The sequence below is a fragment of the Ranitomeya imitator genome, chromosome 1 (genome assembly GCF_032444005.1).
Source record: "Ranitomeya imitator isolate aRanImi1 chromosome 1, aRanImi1.pri, whole genome shotgun sequence".
Lineage (NCBI taxonomy): Eukaryota > Metazoa > Chordata > Amphibia > Anura > Dendrobatidae > Ranitomeya > Ranitomeya imitator.
The window spans coordinates 76,180,284-76,200,562 of record NC_091282.1 but is presented as its reverse complement, the minus strand read 5'-3'; the positions used below and the strand labels follow the sequence as shown (position 1 = coordinate 76,200,562).

Genomic DNA, 20,279 nt, shown 5'->3' with positions numbered 1-20,279 from the left:
AATTAAAAACTGGAGACCAATAACTTTGCTCAATTGTGATTACAAGATTATTTCCAAAATTGTGGCAAGTAGATTGAGTGAAGTAATAATGGACATGGTGGGTGAATACCAAGCATGTGCAGTGCCAGGTAGGAGAATATCGGACAACTTGTTGCTTTTAAGGGACTTAATTTATTACGCTAATTTTAATAAGAACCCCCTTCTTGTACAGTCAGTTGACCTGGAAAAAGCTTTTGATAAAGTTTCACATAGATTTTTGTTTGCTGCACTTAGACACCTTGGGATCCCCACTAAATTATTGAACATTATTAAGTCTTTTTATTGTGGAGTTAGTAGTCAGCTCTTAATTAATGGTCACGTGAGTTCTAGTTTTAATATTCTATCTGGCGTTAGGCAAGGGTGCCCTTTATCTCCTATTCTTTTTATTTGCGTAGTAGAAGCTCTTTTAAAAAGTGTGCAAGTCGATAAGTGTGTGGATGGTGCCTTTGTCCCTGGAGGAATGGGGGGTCCTGTGAAATCATTAAGTTACATGGATGACATTGCTTTTATTTGTGGTTCGCAAGCTGAGCTTAATAGGATAAATCTTCATGTAAGAATTTTTTGTTGTGTGGCTGGAATGGCTGTAAATTGGAGTAAGTGTCAGTTTTGCAACTTTGGAAGGCAGGTGGATGTTAGTGTGGTGGGAGTAGAAAGAAAAGAAGAGATAGAGGTCCTCGGTGTTATCTTTGAAAAGGAACTTAAAGGGAAGAAGAGTCTGAGGATCCTGGAAAATAAAACAGAACAGAAACTGAATTATTGGAAATTAAGGAACTTGTCTCTGAGAGGGAAGGTACTTATCGTGAAGTCAGTGATCCTTCCATTACTGCTATATACTGCTCTGATATTTCCGCCCGCGAGTTTATGGACTAAGAGAGTTACAAGGAAACTGTTTACCTTTTTTTGGGGGTCAAAGATGGAAAAATTAAGGAGAGAAAAAGTGATGCTTTCTGTGGAAATGGGGGGCTGTGGCTTTCCAAATATGGAAAGGTTTTTAAAGATGCACTATTTGTTGAATATTTATAGACTTTCCCAGAGTAAAAGTAAGGCTGCAGATATGTGCAGGTTTTTGGCAGGATGGCTGTTTCAGAAATGGAGCTGGTGTGAGAAGGATTTGAGGAAGCCGGTGGCGTTTGTGGTTCCGTCTTTTTATGTAGTACTTAAGTCCTTCTATGATCAAATTGGTTTAAGCCCCACAGATAGACCTGATAAAAGAGAGATTGTTAAGAGATTAAAGGAGAGAGAATTATTATGTGATGTGCCATCCTGCAATACTGCGCAATCAAGGCAAGTCTGGAAGCTGTTTTTTGTTATAGGAATCAGCAATCGGCAAAAGGACGTAACTTGGATGGCATTACAAGGATGTTTGCCAACACGAGCTTTTTTGAATAGAAGAGGGATACGGGTTCAAGAATTTTGTCCAAGGGAGGGATGTAAGGATCCAGAGACAATTCAGCACATTTTTTGGGACTGTCCTTTTGCAAAAAAAGTTTTTACCCTTTTATCCCGGTTTTTTATTGCTCTTGTTGGGTTCCATTGCTTTGATTTTAGAAGGATATTAACAGGTCAAGATTTCAATCACTTGGAAAGGAGACGGATGAGTTGGATTATTTTTGCCATATATAAGGAAGTTTTGTGGGATTCACGGAACTTGGTTATTTTTAAAAAGGTGTGTCTCTCTCCAATGGACTGTAAGAACATTTTTCTTGCCAGGTTGTTTTATGTTTATCTATTAGATAAGAAAAGACTCGGTGAAACAACAGCAGAAACACTTTGGAAGTACTCACAGTGGAATGATTACTGTAGGTAGGATTGTGATTATTTTTTGGTGATCGGGATTGTTTTTTTGTTTATGGGAGATTTTTCCATATGATGATCAGGAAACTTGTTAATTGAACGAGCAGATGATGCATGCGTTAATGAGAGTTCCAATCTGAGGAAAAAGGTTCTCCCAGGGTGAGGCTCATCCATTGCACTCCGGGTGTGCTGACCCCTGCGATTTCCCCAAATGCGGGAAACTCGACTGCATAATTTGTGGTAGTGGGGGACTGCGTTCGCGCTTTCCCCTGATTTCCTATGGTCAAAGACAGAACACAAAAGATGCTCTGCTGAGCCGAAGCGATGCTTTGGAGAAAAGCTCCAAGCAGCGGGCAGACGTGGCCTTTGGCTCCCCCTTGTGGGGGAAGGATGCCACCTTCCCTGTGTCGCTGCTATGCTTTGTTTATTGTTTCTTGGTTGGTTTGAGGTTGTTGCCTTTGCTCGACACTTTGGCCCTTTTTGACCCCCCCACCCCCGGCTGGTGGGGATTGAGCAAGTCGCTTGCATCTCGTTGACTTGGTGACGACATGGCTTGCTCTGCTTGTCTGCAGGTGCAGGCGGGCATGCTCGCGGGAGGGCACCTGCAGCATCCCCATCTCACAGCCTTGGGGCTGGAGCTGGAGCTGTGAGTGGGCCGCTGGTGCGCAGCTATCTGCGGTTTGGTCCTCCTGCCCTTGAGCCTCCTCCAGCGTGCATCCTCTTGAGCGGAGATGAGTGAGTCATGAGAGGGTGCCGGCAGCTGGAGCTCGAGCTGTCTACAGCATGTTCTCAGGCCAGCGCAGCAACGTGACGCGAGGCTGGGGCGGAGCCGAGGCTCCTATATGCAAATGACTCAGGCTGCTGCTGTGCATCTTGGGCGGCTTTTGACTTGAGCTCGGCCTGCCCTGTGGGGGGTCGGAGTGGGCGTCAGCCGCGTCGGGAGCGACCGGCGCCTCCCACTCGAGGAGCCTCCGTGCGGTCTGTGCCGAACGCCACCCCCCACCCCCTCCCTTTCGGGCACGAGACTCCGCGATGTTGGGGAGCTGCGTCGGAGGGGCGCTCGTCGGGCCGGCGGGCCCCAACTCATACTTACCTGGCAGGGGAGATACCATGATCACTAAGGTGGTTCTCCCAGGGTGAGGCTCATCCATTGCACTCCGGGTGTGCTGACCCCTGCGATTTCCCCAAATGCGGGAAACTCGACTGCATAATTTGTGGTAGTGGGGGACTGCGTTCGCGCTTTCCCCTGATTTCCTATGGTCAAAGACAGAACACAAAAGATGCTCTGCTGAGCCGAAGCGATGCTTTGGAGAAAAGCTCCAAGCAGCGGGCAGACGTGGCCTTTGGCTCCCCCTTGTGGGGGAAGGATGCCACCTTCCCTGTGTCGCGCTGCTATGCTTTGTTTATTGTTTCTTGGTTGGTTTGAGGTTGTTGCCTTTGCTCGACACTTTGGCCCTTTTTGACCCCCCCACCCCCGGCTGGTGGGGATTGAGCAAGTCGCTTGCATCTCGTTGACTTGGTGACGACATGGCTTGCTCTGCTTGTCTGCAGGTGCAGGCGGGCATGCTCGCGGGAGGGCACCTGCAGCATCCCCATCTCACAGCCTTGGGGCTGGAGCTGGAGCTGTGAGTGGGCCGCTGGTGCGCAGCTATCTGCGGTTTGGTCCTCCTGCCCTTGAGCCTCCTCCAGCGTGCATCCTCTTGAGCGGAGATGAGTGAGTCATGAGAGGGTGCCGGCAGCTGGAGCTCGAGCTGTCTACAGCATGTTCTCAGGCCAGCGCAGCAACGTGACGCGAGGCTGGGGCGGAGCCGAGGCTCCTATATGCAAATGACTCAGGCTGCTGCTGTGCATCTTGGGCGGCTTTTGACTTGAGCTCGGCCTGCCCTGTGGGGGGTCGGAGTGGGCGTCAGCCGCGTCGGGAGCGACCGGCGCCTCCCACTCGAGGAGCCTCCGTGCGGTCTGTGCCGAACGCCACCCCCCACCCCCTCCCTTTCGGGCACGAGACTCCGCGATGTTGGGGAGCTGCGTCGGAGGGGCGCTCGTCGGGCTGGCGGGCCCCAACTCATACTTACCTGGCAGGGGAGATACCATGATCACTAAGGTGGTTCTCCCAGGGTGAGGCTCATCCATTGCACTCCGGGTGTGCTGACCCCTGCGATTTCCCCAAATGCGGGAAACTCGACTGCATAATTTGTGGTAGTGGGGGACTGCGTTCGCGCTTTCCCCTGATTTCCTATGGTCAAAGACAGAACACAAAAGATGCTCTGCTGAGCCGAAGCGATGCTTTGGAGAAAAGCTCCAAGCAGCGGGCAGACGTGGCCTTTGGCTCCCCCTTGTGGGGGAAGGATGCCACCTTCCCTGTGTCGCGCTGCTATGCTTTGTTTATTGTTTCTTGGTTGGTTTGAGGTTGTTGCCTTTGCTCGACACTTTGGCCCTTTTTGACCCCCCCACCCCCGGCTGGTGGGGATTGAGCAAGTCGCTTGCATCTCGTTGACTTGGTGACGACATGGCTTGCTCTGCTTGTCTGCAGGTGCAGGCGGGCATGCTCGCGGGAGGGCACCTGCAGCATCCCCATCTCACAGCCTTGGGGCTGGAGCTGGAGCTGTGAGTGGGCCGCTGGTGCGCAGCTATCTGCGGTTTGGTCCTCCTGCCCTTGAGCCTCCTCCAGCGTGCATCCTCTTGAGCGGAGATGAGTGAGTCATGAGAGGGTGCCGGCAGCTGGAGCTCGAGCTGTCTACAGCATGTTCTCAGGCCAGCGCAGCAACGTGACGCGAGGCTGGGGCGGAGCCGAGGCTCCTATATGCAAATGACTCAGGCTGCTGCTGTGCATCTTGGGCGGCTTTTGACTTGAGCTCGGCCTGCCCTGTGGGGGGTCGGAGTGGGCGTCAGCCGCGTCGGGAGCGACCGGCGCCTCCCACTCGAGGAGCCTCCGTGCGGTCTGTGCCGAACGCCACCCCCCACCCCCTCCCTTTCGGGCACGAGACTCCGCGATGTTGGGGAGCTGCGTCGGAGGGGCGCTCGTCGGGCCGGCGGGCCCCAACTCATACTTACCTGGCAGGGGAGATACCATGATCACTAAGGTGGTTCTCCCAGGGTGAGGCTCATCCATTGCACTCCGGGTGTGCTGACCCCTGCGATTTCCCCAAATGCGGGAAACTCGACTGCATAATTTGTGGTAGTGGGGGACTGCGTTCGCGCTTTCCCCTGATTTCCTATGGTCAAAGACAGAACACAAAAGATGCTCTGCTGAGCCGAAGCGATGCTTTGGAGAAAAGCTCCAAGCAGCGGGCAGACGTGGCCTTTGGCTCCCCCTTGTGGGGGAAGGATGCCACCTTCCCTGTGTCGCTGCTATGCTTTGTTTATTGTTTCTTGGTTGGTTTGAGGTTGTTGCCTTTGCTCGACACTTTGGCCCTTTTTGACCCCCCCACCCCCGGCTGGTGGGGATTGAGCAAGTCGCTTGCATCTCGTTGACTTGGTGACGACATGGCTTGCTCTGCTTGTCTGCAGGTGCAGGCGGGCATGCTCGCCGGAGGGCACCTGCAGCATCCCCATCTCACAGCCTTGGGGCTGGAGCTGGAGCTGTGAGTGGGCCGCTGGTGCGCAGCTATCTGCGGTTTGGTCCTCCTGCCCTTGAGCCTCCTCCAGCGTGCATCCTCTTGAGCGGAGATGAGTGAGTCATGAGAGGGTGCCGGCAGCTGGAGCTCGAGCTGTCTACAGCATGTTCTCAGGCCAGCGCAGCAACGTGACGCGAGGCTGGGGCGGAGCCGAGGCTCCTATATGCAAATGACTCAGGCTGCTGCTGTGCATCTTGGGCAGCTTTTGACTTGAGCTCGGCCTGCCCTGTGGGGGGTCGGAGTGGGCGTCAGCCGCGTCGGGAGCGACCGGCGCCTCCCACTCGAGGAGCCTCCGTGCGGTCTGTGCCGAACGCCACCCCCCACCCCCTCCCTTTCGGGCACGAGACTCCGCGATGTTGGGGAGCTGCGTCGGAGGGGCGCTCGTCGGGCCGGCGGGCCCCAACTCATACTTACCTGGCAGGGGAGATACCATGATCACTAAGGTGGTTCTCCCAGGGTGAGGCTCATCCATTGCACTCCGGGTGTGCTGACCCCTGCGATTTCCCCAAATGCGGGAAACTCGACTGCATAATTTGTGGTAGTGGGGGACTGCGTTCGCGCTTTCCCCTGATTTCCTATGGTCAAAGACAGAACACAAAAGATGCTCTGCTGAGCCGAAGCGATGCTTTGGAGAAAAGCTCCAAGCAGCGGGCAGACGTGGCCTTTGGCTCCCCCTTGTGGGGGAAGGATGCCACCTTCCCTGTGTCGCTGCTATGCTTTGTTTATTGTTTCTTGGTTGGTTTGAGGTTGTTGCCTTTGCTCGACACTTTGGCCCTTTTTGACCCCCCCACCCCCGGCTGGTGGGGATTGAGCAAGTCGCTTGCATCTCGTTGACTTGGTGACGACATGGCTTGCTCTGCTTGTCTGCAGGTGCAGGCGGGCATGCTCGCGGGAGGGCACCTGCAGCATCCCCATCTCACAGCCTTGGGGCTGGAGCTGGAGCTGTGAGTGGGCCGCTGGTGCGCAGCTATCTGCGGTTTGGTCCTCCTGCCCTTGAGCCTCCTCCAGCGTGCATCCTCTTGAGCGGAGATGAGTGAGTCATGAGAGGGTGCCGGCAGCTGGAGCTCGAGCTGTCTACAGCATGTTCTCAGGCCAGCGCAGCAACGTGACGCGAGGCTGGGGCGGAGCCGAGGCTCCTATATGCAAATGACTCAGGCTGCTGCTGTGCATCTTGGGCGGCTTTTGACTTGAGCTCGGCCTGCCCTGTGGGGGGTCGGAGTGGGCGTCAGCCGCGTCGGGAGCGACCGGCGCCTCCCACTCGAGGAGCCTCCGTGCGGTCTGTGCCGAACGCCACCCCCCACCCCCTCCCTTTCGGGCACGAGACTCCGCGATGTTGGGGAGCTGCGTCGGAGGGGCGCTCGTCGGGCCGGCGGGCCCCAACTCATACTTACCTGGCAGGGGAGATACCATGATCACTAAGGTGGTTCTCCCAGGGTGAGGCTCATCCATTGCACTCCGGGTGTGCTGACCCCTGCGATTTCCCCAAATGCGGGAAACTCGACTGCATAATTTGTGGTAGTGGGGGACTGCGTTCGCGCTTTCCCCTGATTTCCTATGGTCAAAGACAGAACACAAAAGATGCTCTGCTGAGCCGAAGCGATGCTTTGGAGAAAAGCTCCAAGCAGCGGGCAGACGTGGCCTTTGGCTCCCCCTTGTGGGGGAAGGATGCCACCTTCCCTGTGTCGCTGCTATGCTTTGTTTATTGTTTCTTGGTTGGTTTGAGGTTGTTGCCTTTGCTCGACACTTTGGCCCTTTTTGACCCCCCCACCCCCGGCTGGTGGGGATTGAGCAAGTCGCTTGCATCTCGTTGACTTGGTGACGACATGGCTTGCTCTGCTTGTCTGCAGGTGCAGGCGGGCATGCTCGCGGGAGGGCACCTGCAGCATCCCCATCTCACAGCCTTGGGGCTGGAGCTGGAGCTGTGAGTGGGCCGCTGGTGCGCAGCTATCTGCGGTTTGGTCCTCCTGCCCTTGAGCCTCCTCCAGCGTGCATCCTCTTGAGCGGAGATGAGTGAGTCATGAGAGGGTGCCGGCAGCTGGAGCTCGAGCTGTCTACAGCATGTTCTCAGGCCAGCGCAGCAACGTGACGCGAGGCTGGGGCGGAGCCGAGGCTCCTATATGCAAATGACTCAGGCTGCTGCTGTGCATCTTGGGCGGCTTTTGACTTGAGCTCGGCCTGCCCTGTGGGGGGTCGGAGTGGGCGTCAGCCGCGTCGGGAGCGACCGGCGCCTCCCACTCGAGGAGCCTCCGTGCGGTCTGTGCCGAACGCCACCCCCCACCCCCTCCCTTTCGGGCACGAGACTCCGCGATGTTGGGGAGCTGCGTCGGAGGGGCGCTCGTCGGGCCGGCGGGCCCCAACTCATACTTACCTGGCAGGGGAGATACCATTCTCTCTGGGTGAGTATCGCTTCTCAGCCTTCTGACGGGCAGCAGTGGTGGGAGACTACTTCTGTTTCTTGTTGGTTGGCGGTTGCGATCGGGGTTCCCCTTGTGGGGCCCTGGTGTGCGATAGAGTGGCGACTGTGTTTATCTGCTACGAAAATGGTGGAGAAGGCACGTGGATTAGAGGACTCTGTCCGTCTACAAGTCCTGTCTGGACATGAGGAAGAAATTGGCCTGGACCAAATTTGCATGGATGTCTTGAAGAACATAAGAAGCCTTAAGGTAACAGATGTATTGGCACTGCAGGATTTTCAAAAGCAGGGAATTTATGATATCACGTTTGTTTCCTTGGGTATATGTCAGAAAGTCTACATGGAGCTGGTGCGGATGAAGGAGAAGAAAGAAGTGGAATGCCTGGAGTTTATTGTTGTGGAGCCCCTTTTTCAACAGACTTACAAGTATGTTGTGGTACATATGTATAATCCCAAGGTTCCAGATGATACCGTAACCCATTTTTTGAGAAGATACTGTTATGAAGTCAAATTCCTGGGGAAGATGAAAAATAGGCATAACTATTATAATGGCAAAAGAAGATACTTGGTGAAATTAATTCCTGATGCAACAGCCATTGGGGGGGCTCTGAGCATTCCTGCACAATTTTCAATTGGGGGGGAGAGGGGTTTTTGTTTCTACACTGGACAAATTGAATATTGTAGAAAGTGTCATATGTACGGACATGTGCAGAAAGAATGCCCGGTGCAAGGAATTGTTTGTAAGAATTGTGGGAAGCCCGGCCACATGGTGGATAGTTGCCCTGAGGCAAAGGTGTGTGATTTGTGTGGGTTGGAAGGTCACTTTGCCAGGAAATGTAGATTGTGGACTCAGATTCCTAAGTCCTATGCGGAGGCAACTAGTGGTCACTGGGGAAATAAGAGTGATGGTAAGAGTGGTGAGCATGAAAGCGCTAAGAATGAGAAAAGTGAGTTTGGTGGAAAAGGCAAACCTGAGCATCGTGCTGGTGTGATAGTTTCAAATGCAGCTAAAGAGCAAAGAAGTCAGAAACAAAATGGTGGAAGTAAAGTGAGCCATGCTGGATCTAAGATGGAGGATGGAGGGCGGGGCCAGGAAGGGGGAAAAGATTTTCAGAGCTCTCCTATAGTTGATCTGGGCGAGGCCAAGAGTGCAATGGAGACTGTGTCTGAAGGACAGGGCCTTGGTGGTGAATTTGCATATGCTAATGCAGGCGTATGTGTGGACCCTGTAGTGGGGGAGGGAGATGGGGAAGGAATGGAGTTTCAGGAGGAGGAGGATTCAGATCGGACGCTCACTCCTGGGCAGAGGGATGGGGGGACTAGTAGTAGTGATGAAAGTGTTTTTGAGGATGGTGATGATGATGATGATGATGATGATGGGGAGGATGAGGAAGAGGATGAGGAAATAGCTTCCTCGCTCAGTAAAAAGAGTAGAATGGAGGGGTGTTGGTCTGGTGGGCAGGGAGATCCTGTCTCTCCAAGGCCAGGTGTTTCTAACAGGGGCTCGGATCCTGAGTCGCCTGATATATGTAGAAAGGTGGATAGTAGGAATACTCCTTTCTCTGAATCATGATGGAGAATGTATGGTGGAAAATAATTTTTTTTGCCATGATGAGTTTATGTGTTGCTTCCCTGAATGTGCGAGGGATCAGTTCTTCTATCAGGAGAGCAGGTATATTAGATTATATGGAGAGGGTGAATGCTGACATTATATGTCTACAAGAATGTGCAATAAAAGCCTCACCGCATGCAAGTGAATGGAGCAGGGGGCAGTCTTTTTGGTCTCCTTGTACAGACAATAAAAATGAGGGGGTTGGCATACTATTGAAAAATAATAATTTAAAAGTATTACAGTTTAAAATTATCATACCTGGAAGATGTTTGTTTTTGTTATTAGATTTCTTAGGTCACCGGGTAAGGGTTTTTAATATTTATGCCCCTGCGGACAAGAAAGCACGGGTGTCCTTTTTGGAGTCGGTAAAGTGGTTTCTGCCAGGTAGAGATTTTTCTATAATAGCAGGTGATTTTAATTGCATTAGATCTGCAAATGATCGTAAGAGCTCTGCGGAATTCAGGACGGATGTGACTTCCAATATGTTGAATCAAGTGGTGCAGGATTTACGCTACACGGATGTGGGTTTGATGGTTCGGCCGAATGAAAACAAGTTTACATTTGTGGCGGACAGTGGGCGTTGTAGTTCCCGGATCGATTATGTGTTTGTGTCTGAAGGGATCAAAGTTACCAAATGTAATCATGTGACAAACACTTTTTCTGATCATAAGATGGTAATGGTGGATCTGTGTATTGTTGAGTCCCTTGCTTTTGGCAAGGGGCTCTGGAAGCTAAATGTAAGCCTGCTGGAAGAAGAGGAGGTGAGAAGTGGTTTTAAAAACGTGTTTACATTCTGTGTGTCTGAACAGCACCGTTTTAAAAATCTGCTGGAATGGTGGGATTGGGCAAAGGAGAAATTTGCATATTATTTTAAAGGGGTGTGTTTTAAAAGAGCAAAAGCCAAAAGAGATCAAGAGGAAGCAATAATTTCTAAGATGGAAGCGCTTTATAAGTTTAAAAGAGCTGGGATGGAGGTGGATAATGAGATTGCTGATTTGAAGGAGGATTTTAAAAAAACACTAATTGAAAAAGGGAAATCTATTGTCTTTAAAGCAAAAATACAGCACATGGAAGAAGATGAGCAATGTACAAGATATTTTTTTAAGAAATGTTTTAAGCCTAAAGGGGTTTTTAAGTCTGTTTTTACTCCTGCAGGTGAGAAGTCTGGGGAGGAAATGATTAATGGTATTCATTCTTTTTATAAAACCCTTTTTTCGAATGACAGCAGAGCCAGTGATGCAGAAATCAATGATTATTGTAATATTTTGACTGATAATATTCCTGAAGAAAAGGTGCCTTTTCTAAGTGATGGGGTCAAAAAGGATGAAGTGAGGCGTGCTGTGGATGGACTGGCGAAAGGGAAGACACCTGGCTGTGATGGCCTTCCTGTGGAATTTTATGTAGTATTTTGGGACATTTTAGGTGTGGAATTTTATCGGGTGGTGGAATATGTTTTTACTCATGCGGTTCTGTCTGACTCTATGCGTAGAGGGATCGTCACTTTGATACATAAGAAGGGTGATGTGAGAGAAATTAAAAACTGGAGACCAATAACTTTGCTCAATTGTGATTACAAGATTATTTCCAAAATTGTGGCAAGTAGATTGAGTGAAGTAATAATGGACATGGTGGGTGAATACCAAGCATGTGCAGTGCCAGGTAGGAGAATATCGGACAACTTGTTGCTTTTAAGGGACTTAATTTATTACGCTAATTTTAATAAGAACCCCCTTCTTGTACAGTCAGTTGACCTGGAAAAAGCTTTTGATAAAGTTTCACATAGATTTTTGTTTGCTGCACTTAGACACCTTGGGATCCCCACTAAATTATTGAACATTATTAAGTCTTTTTATTGTGGAGTTAGTAGTCAGCTCTTAATTAATGGTCACGTGAGTTCTAGTTTTAATATTCTATCTGGCGTTAGGCAAGGGTGCCCTTTATCTCCTATTCTTTTTATTTGCGTAGTAGAAGCTCTTTTAAAAAGTGTGCAAGTCGATAAGTGTGTGGATGGTGCCTTTGTCCCTGGAGGAATGGGGGGTCCTGTGAAATCATTAAGTTACATGGATGACATTGCTTTTATTTGTGGTTCGCAAGCTGAGCTTAATAGGATAAATCTTCATGTAAGAATTTTTTGTTGTGTGGCTGGAATGGCTGTAAATTGGAGTAAGTGTCAGTTTTGCAACTTTGGAAGGCAGGTGGATGTTAGTGTGGTGGGAGTAGAAAGAAAAGAAGAGATAGAGGTCCTCGGTGTTATCTTTGAAAAGGAACTTAAAGGGAAGAAGAGTCTGAGGATCCTGGAAAATAAAACAGAACAGAAACTGAATTATTGGAAATTAAGGAACTTGTCTCTGAGAGGGAAGGTACTTATCGTGAAGTCAGTGATCCTTCCATTACTGCTATATACTGCTCTGATATTTCCGCCTGCGAGTTTATGGACTAAGAGAGTTACAAGGAAACTGTTTACCTTTTTTTGGGGGTCAAAGATGGAAAAATTAAGGAGAGAAAAAGTGATGCTTTCTGTGGAAATGGGGGGCTGTGGCTTTCCAAATATGGAAAGGTTTTTAAAGATGCACTATTTGTTGAATATTTATAGACTTTCCCAGAGTAAAAGTAAGGCTGCAGACATGTGCAGGTTTTTGGCAGGATGGCTGTTTCAGAAATGGAGCTGGTGTGAGAAGGATTTGAGGAAGCCGGTCGCGTTTGTGGTTCCGTCTTTTTATGTAGTACTTAAGTCCTTCTATGATCAAATTGGTTTAAGCCCCACAGATAGACCTGATAAAAGAGAGATTGTTAAGAGATTAAAGGAGAGAGAATTTTTATGTGATGTGCCATCCTGCAATACTGCGCAATCAAGGCAAGTCTGGAAGCTGTTTTTTGTTATAGGAATCAGCAATCGGCAAAAGGACGTAACTTGGATGGCATTACAAGGATGTTTGCCAACACGAGCTTTTTTGAATAGAAGAGGGATACGGGTTCAAGAATTTTGTCCAAGGGAGGGATGTAAGGATCCAGAGACAATTCAGCACATTTTTTGGGACTGTCCTTTTGCAAAAAAAGTTTTTACCCTTTTATCCCGGTTTTTTATTGCTCTTGTTGGGTTCCATTGCTTTGATTTTAGAAGGATATTAACAGGTCAAGATTTCAATCACTTGGAAAGGAGACGGATGAGTTGGATTATTTTTGCCATATATAAGGAAGTTTTGTGGGATTCACGGAACCTGGTTATTTTTAAAAAGGTGTGTCTCTCTCCAATGGACTGTAAGAACATTTTTCTTGCCAGGTTGTTTTATGTTTATCTTTTAGATAAGAAAAGACTCGGTGAAACAACAGCAGAAACACTTTGGAAGTACTCACAGTGGAATGATTACTGTAGGTAGGATTTTGATTATTTTTTGGTGATCGGGATTGTTTTTTTTGTTTATGGGAGATTTTTCCATATGATGATCAGGAAACTTGTTAACTGAACGAGCAGATGATGCATGCGTTAATGAGAGTTCCAATCTGAGGAAAAAGGTTCTCCCAGGGTGAGGCTCATCCATTGCACTCCGGGTGTGCTGACCCCTGCGATTTCCCCAAATGCGGGAAACTCGACTGCATAATTTGTGGTAGTGGGGGACTGCGTTCGCGCTTTCCCCTGATTTCCTATGGTCAAAGACAGAACACAAAAGATGCTCTGCTGAGCCGAAGCGATGCTTTGGAGAAAAGCTCCAAGCAGCGGGCAGACGTGGCCTTTGGCTCCCCCTTGTGGGGGAAGGATGCCACCTTCCCTGTGTCGCTGCTATGCTTTGTTTATTGTTTCTTGGTTGGTTTGAGGTTGTTGCCTTTGCTCGACACTTTGGCCCTTTTTGACCCCCCCACCCCCGGCTGGTGGGGATTGAGCAAGTCGCTTGCATCTCGTTGACTTGGTGACGACATGGCTTGCTCTGCTTGTCTGCAGGTGCAGGCGGGCATGCTCGCGGGAGGGCACCTGCAGCATCCCCATCTCACAGCCTTGGGGCTGGAGCTGGAGCTGTGAGTGGGCCGCTGGTGCGCAGCTATCTGCGGTTTGGTCCTCCTGCCCTTGAGCCTCCTCCAGCGTGCATCCTCTTGAGCGGAGATGAGTGAGTCATGAGAGGGTGCCGGCAGCTGGAGCTCGAGCTGTCTACAGCATGTTCTCAGGCCAGCGCAGCAACGTGACGCGAGGCTGGGGCGGAGCCGAGGCTCCTATATGCAAATGACTCAGGCTGCTGCTGTGCATCTTGGGCGGCTTTTGACTTGAGCTCGGCCTGCCCTGTGGGGGGTCGGAGTGGGCGTCAGCCGCGTCGGGAGCGACCGGCGCCTCCCACTCGAGGAGCCTCCGTGCGGTCTGTGCCGAACGCCACCCCCCACCCCCTCCCTTTCGGGCACGAGACTCCGCGATGTTGGGGAGCTGCGTCGGAGGGGCGCTCGTCGGGCCGGCGGGCCCCAACTCATACTTACCTGGCAGGGGAGATACCATGATCACTAAGGTGGTTCTCCCAGGGTGAGGCTCATCCATTGCACTCCGGGTGTGCTGACCCCTGCGATTTCCCCAAATGCGGGAAACTCGACTGCATAATTTGTGGTAGTGGGGGACTGCGTTCGCGCTTTCCCCTGATTTCCTATGGTCAAAGACAGAACACAAAAGATGCTCTGCTGAGCCGAAGCGATGCTTTGGAGAAAAGCTCCAAGCAGCGGGCAGACGTGGCCTTTGGCTCCCCCTTGTGGGGGAAGGATGCCACCTTCCCTGTGTCGCTGCTATGCTTTGTTTATTGTTTCTTGGTTGGTTTGAGGTTGTTGCCTTTGCTCGACACTTTGGCCCTTTTTGACCCCCCCACCCCCGGCTGGTGGGGATTGAGCAAGTCGCTTGCATCTCGTTGACTTGGTGACGACATGGCTTGCTCTGCTTGTCTGCAGGTGCAGGCGGGCATGCTCGCGGGAGGGCACCTGCAGCATCCCCATCTCACAGCCTTGGGGCTGGAGCTGGAGCTGTGAGTGGGCCGCTGGTGCGCAGCTATCTGCGGTTTGGTCCTCCTGCCCTTGAGCCTCCTCCAGCGTGCATCCTCTTGAGCGGAGATGAGTGAGTCATGAGAGGGTGCCGGCAGCTGGAGCTCGAGCTGTCTACAGCATGTTCTCAGGCCAGCGCAGCAACGTGACGCGAGGCTGGGGCGGAGCCGAGGCTCCTATATGCAAATGACTCAGGCTGCTGCTGTGCATCTTGGGCGGCTTTTGACTTGAGCTCGGCCTGCCCTGTGGGGGGTCGGAGTGGGCGTCAGCCGCGTCGGGAGCGACCGGCGCCTCCCACTCGAGGAGCCTCCGTGCGGTCTGTGCCGAACGCCACCCCCCACCCCCTCCCTTTCGGGCACGAGACTCCGCGATGTTGGGGAGCTGCGTCGGAGGGGCGCTCGTCGGGCCGGCGGGCCCCAACTCATACTTACCTGGCAGGGGAGATACCATGATCACTAAGGTGGTTCTCCCAGGGTGAGGCTCATCCATTGCACTCCGGGTGTGCTGACCCCTGCGATTTCCCCAAATGCGGGAAACTCGACTGCATAATTTGTGGTAGTGGGGGACTGCGTTCGCGCTTTCCCCTGATTTCCTATGGTCAAAGACAGAACACAAAAGATGCTCTGCTGAGCCGAAGCGATGCTTTGGAGAAAAGCTCCAAGCAGCGGGCAGACGTGGCCTTTGGCTCCCCCTTGTGGGGGAAGGATGCCACCTTCCCTGTGTCGCTGCTATGCTTTGTTTATTGTTTCTTGGTTGGTTTGAGGTTGTTGCCTTTGCTCGACACTTTGGCCCTTTTTGACCCCCCCACCCCCGGCTGGTGGGGATTGAGCAAGTCGCTTGCATCTCGTTGACTTGGTGACGACATGGCTTGCTCTGCTTGTCTGCAGGTGCAGGCGGGCATGCTCGCGGGAGGGCACCTGCAGCATCCCCATCTCACAGCCTTGGGGCTGGAGCTGGAGCTGTGAGTGGGCCGCTGGTGCGCAGCTATCTGCGGTTTGGTCCTCCTGCCCTTGAGCCTCCTCCAGCGTGCATCCTCTTGAGCGGAGATGAGTGAGTCATGAGAGGGTGCCGGCAGCTGGAGCTCGAGCTGTCTACAGCATGTTCTCAGGCCAGCGCAGCAACGTGACGCGAGGCTGGGGCGGAGCCGAGGCTCCTATATGCAAATGACTCAGGCTGCTGCTGTGCATCTTGGGCGGCTTTTGACTTGAGCTCGGCCTGCCCTGTGGGGGGTCGGAGTGGGCGTCAGCCGCGTCGGGAGCGACCGGCGCCTCCCACTCGAGGAGCCTCCGTGCGGTCTGTGCCGAACGCCACCCCCCACCCCCTCCCTTTCGGGCACGAGACTCCGCGATGTTGGGGAGCTGCGTCGGAGGGGCGCTCGTCGGGCCGGCGGGCCCCAACTCATACTTACCTGGCAGGGGAGATACCATTTTCTCTGGGTGAGTATCGCTTCTCAGCCTTCTGACGGGCAGCAGTGGTGGGAGACTACTTCTGTTTCTTGTTGGTTGGCGGTTGCGATCGGGGTTCCCCTTGTGGGGCCCTGGTGTGCGATAGAGTGGCGACTGTGTTTATCTGCTACGAAAATGGTGGAGAAGGCACGTGGATTAGAGGACTCTGTCCGTCTACAAGTCCTGTCTGGACATGAGGAAGAAATTGGCCTGGACCAAATTTGCATGGATGTCTTGAAGAACATAAGAAGCCTTAAGGTAACAGATGTATTGGCACTGCAGGATTTTCAAATGCAGGGAATTTATGATATCACGTTTGTTTCCTTGGGTATATGTCAGAAAGTCTACATGGAGCTGGTGCGGATGAAGGAGAAGAAAGAAGTGGAATGCCTGGAGTTTATTGTTGTGGAGCCCCTTTTTCAACAGACTTACAAGTATGTTGTGGTACATATGTATAATCCCAAGGTTCCAGATGATACCGTAACCCATTTTTTGAGAAGATACTGTTATGAAGTCAAATTCCTGGGGAAGATGAAAAATAGGCATAACTATTATAATGGCAAAAGAAGATACTTGGTGAAATTAATTCCTGATGCAACAGCCATTGGGGGGGCTCTGAGCATTCCTGCACAATTTTCAATTGGGGGGGAGAGGGGTTTTTGTTTCTACACTGGACAAATTGAATATTGTAGAAAGTGTCATATGTACGGACATGTGCAGAAAGAATGCCCGGTGCAAGGAATTGTTTGTAAGAATTGTGGGAAGCCCGGCCACATGGTGGATAGTTGCCCTGAGGCAAAGGTGTGTGATTTGTGTGGGTTGGAAGGTCACTTTGCCAGGAAATGTAGATTGTGGACTCAGATTCCTAAGTCCTATGCGGAGGCAACTAGTGGTCACTGGGGAAATAAGAGTGATGGTAAGAGTGGTGAGCATGAAAGCGCTAAGAATGAGAAAAGTGAGTTTGGTGGAAAAGGCAAACCTGAGCATCGTGCTGGTGTGATAGTTTCAAATGCAGCTAAAGAGCAAAGAAGTCAGAAACAAAATGGTGGAAGTAAAGTGAGCCATGCTGGATCTAAGATGGAGGATGGAGGGCGGGGCCAGGAAGGGGGAAAAGATTTTCAGAGCTCTCCTATAGTTGATCTGGGCGAGGCCAAGAGTGCAATGGAGACTGTGTCTGAAGGACAGGGCCTTGGTGGTGAATTTGCATATGCTAATGCAGGCGTATGTGTGGACCCTGTAGTGGGGGAGGGAGATGGGGAAGGAATGGAGTTTCAGGAGGAGGAGGATTCAGATCGGACGCTCACTCCTGGGCAGAGGGATGGGGGGACTAGTAGTAGTGATGAAAGTGTTTTTGAGGATGGTGATGATGATGATGATGATGATGGGGAGGATGAGGAAGAGGATGAGGAAATAGCTTCCTCGCTCAGTAAAAAGAGTAGAATGGAGGGGTGTTGGTCTGGTGGGCAGGGAGATCCTGTCTCTCCAAGGCCAGGTGTTTCTAACAGGGGCTCGGATCCTGAGTCGCCTGATATATGTAGAAAGGTGGATAGTAGGAATACTCCTTTCTCTGAATCATGATGGAGAATGTATGGTGGAAAATAATTTTTTTTGCCATGATGAGTTTAGGTGTTGCTTCCCTGAATGTGCGAGGGATCAGTTCTTCTATCAGGAGAGCAGGTATATTAGATTATATGGAGAGGGTGAATGCTGACATTATATGTCTACAAGAATGTGCAATAAAAGCCTCACCGCATGCAAGTGAATGGAGCAGGGGGCAGTCTTTTTGGTCTCCTTGTACAGACAATAAAAATGAGGGGGTTGGCATACTATTGAAAAATAATAATTTAAAAGTATTACAGTTTAAAATTATCATACCTGGAAGATGTTTGTTTTTGTTATTAGATTTCTTAGGTCACCGGGTAAGGGTTTTTAATATTTATGCCCCTGCGGACAAGAAAGCACGGGTGTCCTTTTTGGAGTCGGTAAAGTGGTTTCTGCCAGGTAGAGATTTTTCTATAATAGCAGGTGATTTTAATTGCATTAGATCTGCAAATGATCGTAAGAGCTCTGCGGAATTCAGGACGGATGTGACTTCCAATATGTTGAATCAAGTGGTGCAGGATTTACGCTACACGGATGTGGGTTTGATGGTTCGGCCGAATGAAAACAAGTTTACATTTGTGGCGGACAGTGGGCGTTGTAGTTCCCGGATCGATTATGTGTTTGTGTCTGAAGGGATCAAAGTTACCAAATGTAATCATGTGACAAACACTTTTTCTGATCATAAGATGGTAATGGTGGATCTGTGTATTGTTGAGTCCCTTGCTTTTGGCAAGGGGCTCTGGAAGCTAAATGTAAGCCTGCTGGAAGAAGAGGAGGTGAGAAGTGGTTTTAAAAACGTGTTTACATTCTGTGTGTCTGAACAGCACCGTTTTAAAAATCTGCTGGAATGGTGGGATTGGGCAAAGGAGAAATTTGCATATTATTTTAAAGGGGTGTGTTTTAAAAGAGCAAAAGCCAAAAGAGATCAAGAGGAAGCAATAATTTCTAAGATGGAAGCGCTTTATAAGTTTAAAAGAGCTGGGATGGAGGTGGATAATGAGATTGCTGATTTGAAGGAGGATTTTAAAAAAACACTAATTGAAAAAGGGAAATCTATTGTCTTTAAAGCAAAAATACAGCACATGGAAGAAGATGAGCAATGTACAAGATATTTTTTTAAGAAATGTTTTAAGCCTAAAGGGGTTTTTAAGTCTGTTTTTACTCCTGCAGGTGAGAAGTCTGGGGAGGAAATGATTAATGGTATTCATTCTTTTTATAAAACCCTTTTTTCGAATGACAGCAGAGCCAGTGATGCAGAAATCAATGATTATTGTAATATTTTGACTGATAATATTCCTGAAGAAAAGGTGCCTTTTCTAAGTGATGGGGTCAAAAAGGATGAAGTGAGGCGTGCTGTGGATGGACTGGCGAAAGGGAAGACACCTGGCTGTGATGGCCTTCCTGTGGAATTTTATGTAGTATTTTGGGACATTTTAGGTGTGGAATTTTATCGGGTGGTGGAATATGTTTTTACTCATGCGGTTCTGTCTGACTCTATGCGTAGAGGGATCGTCACTTTGATACATAAGAAGGGTGATGTGAGAGAAATTAAAAACTGGAGACCAATAACTTTGCTCAATTGTGATTACAAGATTATTTCCAAAATTGTGGCAAGTAGATTGAGTGAAGTAATAATGGACATGGTGGGTGAATACCAAGCATGTGCAGTGCCAGGTAGGAGAATATCGGACAACTTGTTGCTTTTAAGGGACTTAATTTATTACGCTAATTTTAATAAGAACCCCCTTCTTGTACAGTCAGTTGACCTGGAAAAAGCTTTTGATAAAGTTTCACATAGATTTTTGTTTGCTGCACTTAGACACCTTGGGATCCCCACTAAATTATTGAACATTATTAAGTCTTTTTATTGTGGAGTTAGTAGTCAGCTCTTAATTAATGGTCACGTGAGTTCTAGTTTTAATATTCTATCTGGCGTTAGGCAAGGGTGCCCTTTATCTCCTATTCTTTTTATTTGCGTAGTAGAAGCTCTTTTAAAAAGTGTGCAAGTCGATAAGTGTGTGGATGGTGCCTTTGTCCCTGGAGGAATGGGGGGTCCTGTGAAATCATTAAGTTACATGGATGACATTGCTTTTATTTGTGGTTCGCAAGCTGAGCTTAATAGGATAAATCTTCATGTAAGAATTTTTTGTTGTGTGGCTGGAATGGCTGTAAATTGGAGTAAGTGTCAGTTTTGCAACTTTGGAAGGCAGGTGGATGTTAGTGTGGTGGGAGTAGAAAGAAAAGAAGAGATAGAGGTCCTCGGTGTTATCTTTGAAAAGGAACTTAAAGGGAAGAAGAGTCTGAGGATCCTGGAAAATAAAACAGAACAGAAACTGAATTATTGGAAATTAAGGAACTTGTCTCTGAGAGGGAAGGTACTTATCGTGAAGTCAGTGATCCTTCCATTACTGCTATATACTGCTCTGATATTTCCGCCTGCGAGTTTATGGACTAAGAGAGTTACAAGGAAACTGTTTACCTTTTTTTGGGGGTCAAAGATGGAAAAATTAAGGAGAGAAAAAGTGATGCTTTCTGTGGAAATGGGGGGCTGTGGCTTTCCAAATATGGAAAGGTTTTTAAAGATGCACTATTTGTTGAATATTTATAGACTTTCCCAGAGTAAAAGTAAGGCTGCAGACATGTGCAGGTTTTTGGCAGGATGGCTGTTTCAGAAATGGAGCTGGTGTGAGAAGGATTTGAGGAAGCCGGTCGCGTTTGTGGTTCCGTCTTTTTATGTAGTACTTAAGTCCTTCTAT

The 20,279-nt window shown here is 49.7% G+C and overlaps 7 non-coding genes and 2 pseudogenes across 7 annotated transcripts; all 9 read left to right on the top strand.

Annotated features, from left to right (window-relative positions):
• Positions 1-1,925: 1,925 nt before the first annotated feature.
• LOC138660420 (U1 spliceosomal RNA) lies at positions 1,926-2,105 on the top strand (annotated as a pseudogene).
• Positions 2,106-2,918: 813 nt separating this feature from the next.
• LOC138660246 (U1 spliceosomal RNA) lies at positions 2,919-3,082 on the top strand. Its single transcript, XR_011317715.1, has one exon. It is a non-coding gene; the product is annotated as a U1 spliceosomal RNA (small nuclear RNA).
• An 815-nt stretch (positions 3,083-3,897) lies between these two features.
• LOC138660245 (U1 spliceosomal RNA) lies at positions 3,898-4,061 on the top strand. Its single transcript, XR_011317714.1, has one exon. It is a non-coding gene; the product is annotated as a U1 spliceosomal RNA (small nuclear RNA).
• An 815-nt stretch (positions 4,062-4,876) lies between these two features.
• On the top strand, positions 4,877-5,040 carry LOC138660244 (U1 spliceosomal RNA). Its single transcript, XR_011317713.1, has one exon. It is a non-coding gene; the product is annotated as a U1 spliceosomal RNA (small nuclear RNA).
• Positions 5,041-5,853: 813 nt separating this feature from the next.
• Positions 5,854-6,017, top strand: LOC138660243 (U1 spliceosomal RNA). The gene has a single exon (XR_011317712.1). It is a non-coding gene; the product is annotated as a U1 spliceosomal RNA (small nuclear RNA).
• An 813-nt stretch (positions 6,018-6,830) lies between these two features.
• LOC138660242 (U1 spliceosomal RNA) lies at positions 6,831-6,994 on the top strand. Its single transcript, XR_011317711.1, has one exon. It is a non-coding gene; the product is annotated as a U1 spliceosomal RNA (small nuclear RNA).
• Positions 6,995-12,929: 5,935 nt separating this feature from the next.
• On the top strand, positions 12,930-13,109 carry LOC138660398 (U1 spliceosomal RNA; annotated as a pseudogene).
• An 813-nt stretch (positions 13,110-13,922) lies between these two features.
• LOC138660241 (U1 spliceosomal RNA) lies at positions 13,923-14,086 on the top strand. The gene has a single exon (XR_011317710.1). It is a non-coding gene; the product is annotated as a U1 spliceosomal RNA (small nuclear RNA).
• Positions 14,087-14,899: 813 nt separating this feature from the next.
• Positions 14,900-15,063, top strand: LOC138660240 (U1 spliceosomal RNA). Its single transcript, XR_011317709.1, has one exon. It is a non-coding gene; the product is annotated as a U1 spliceosomal RNA (small nuclear RNA).
• Positions 15,064-20,279: the final 5,216 nt, after the last annotated feature.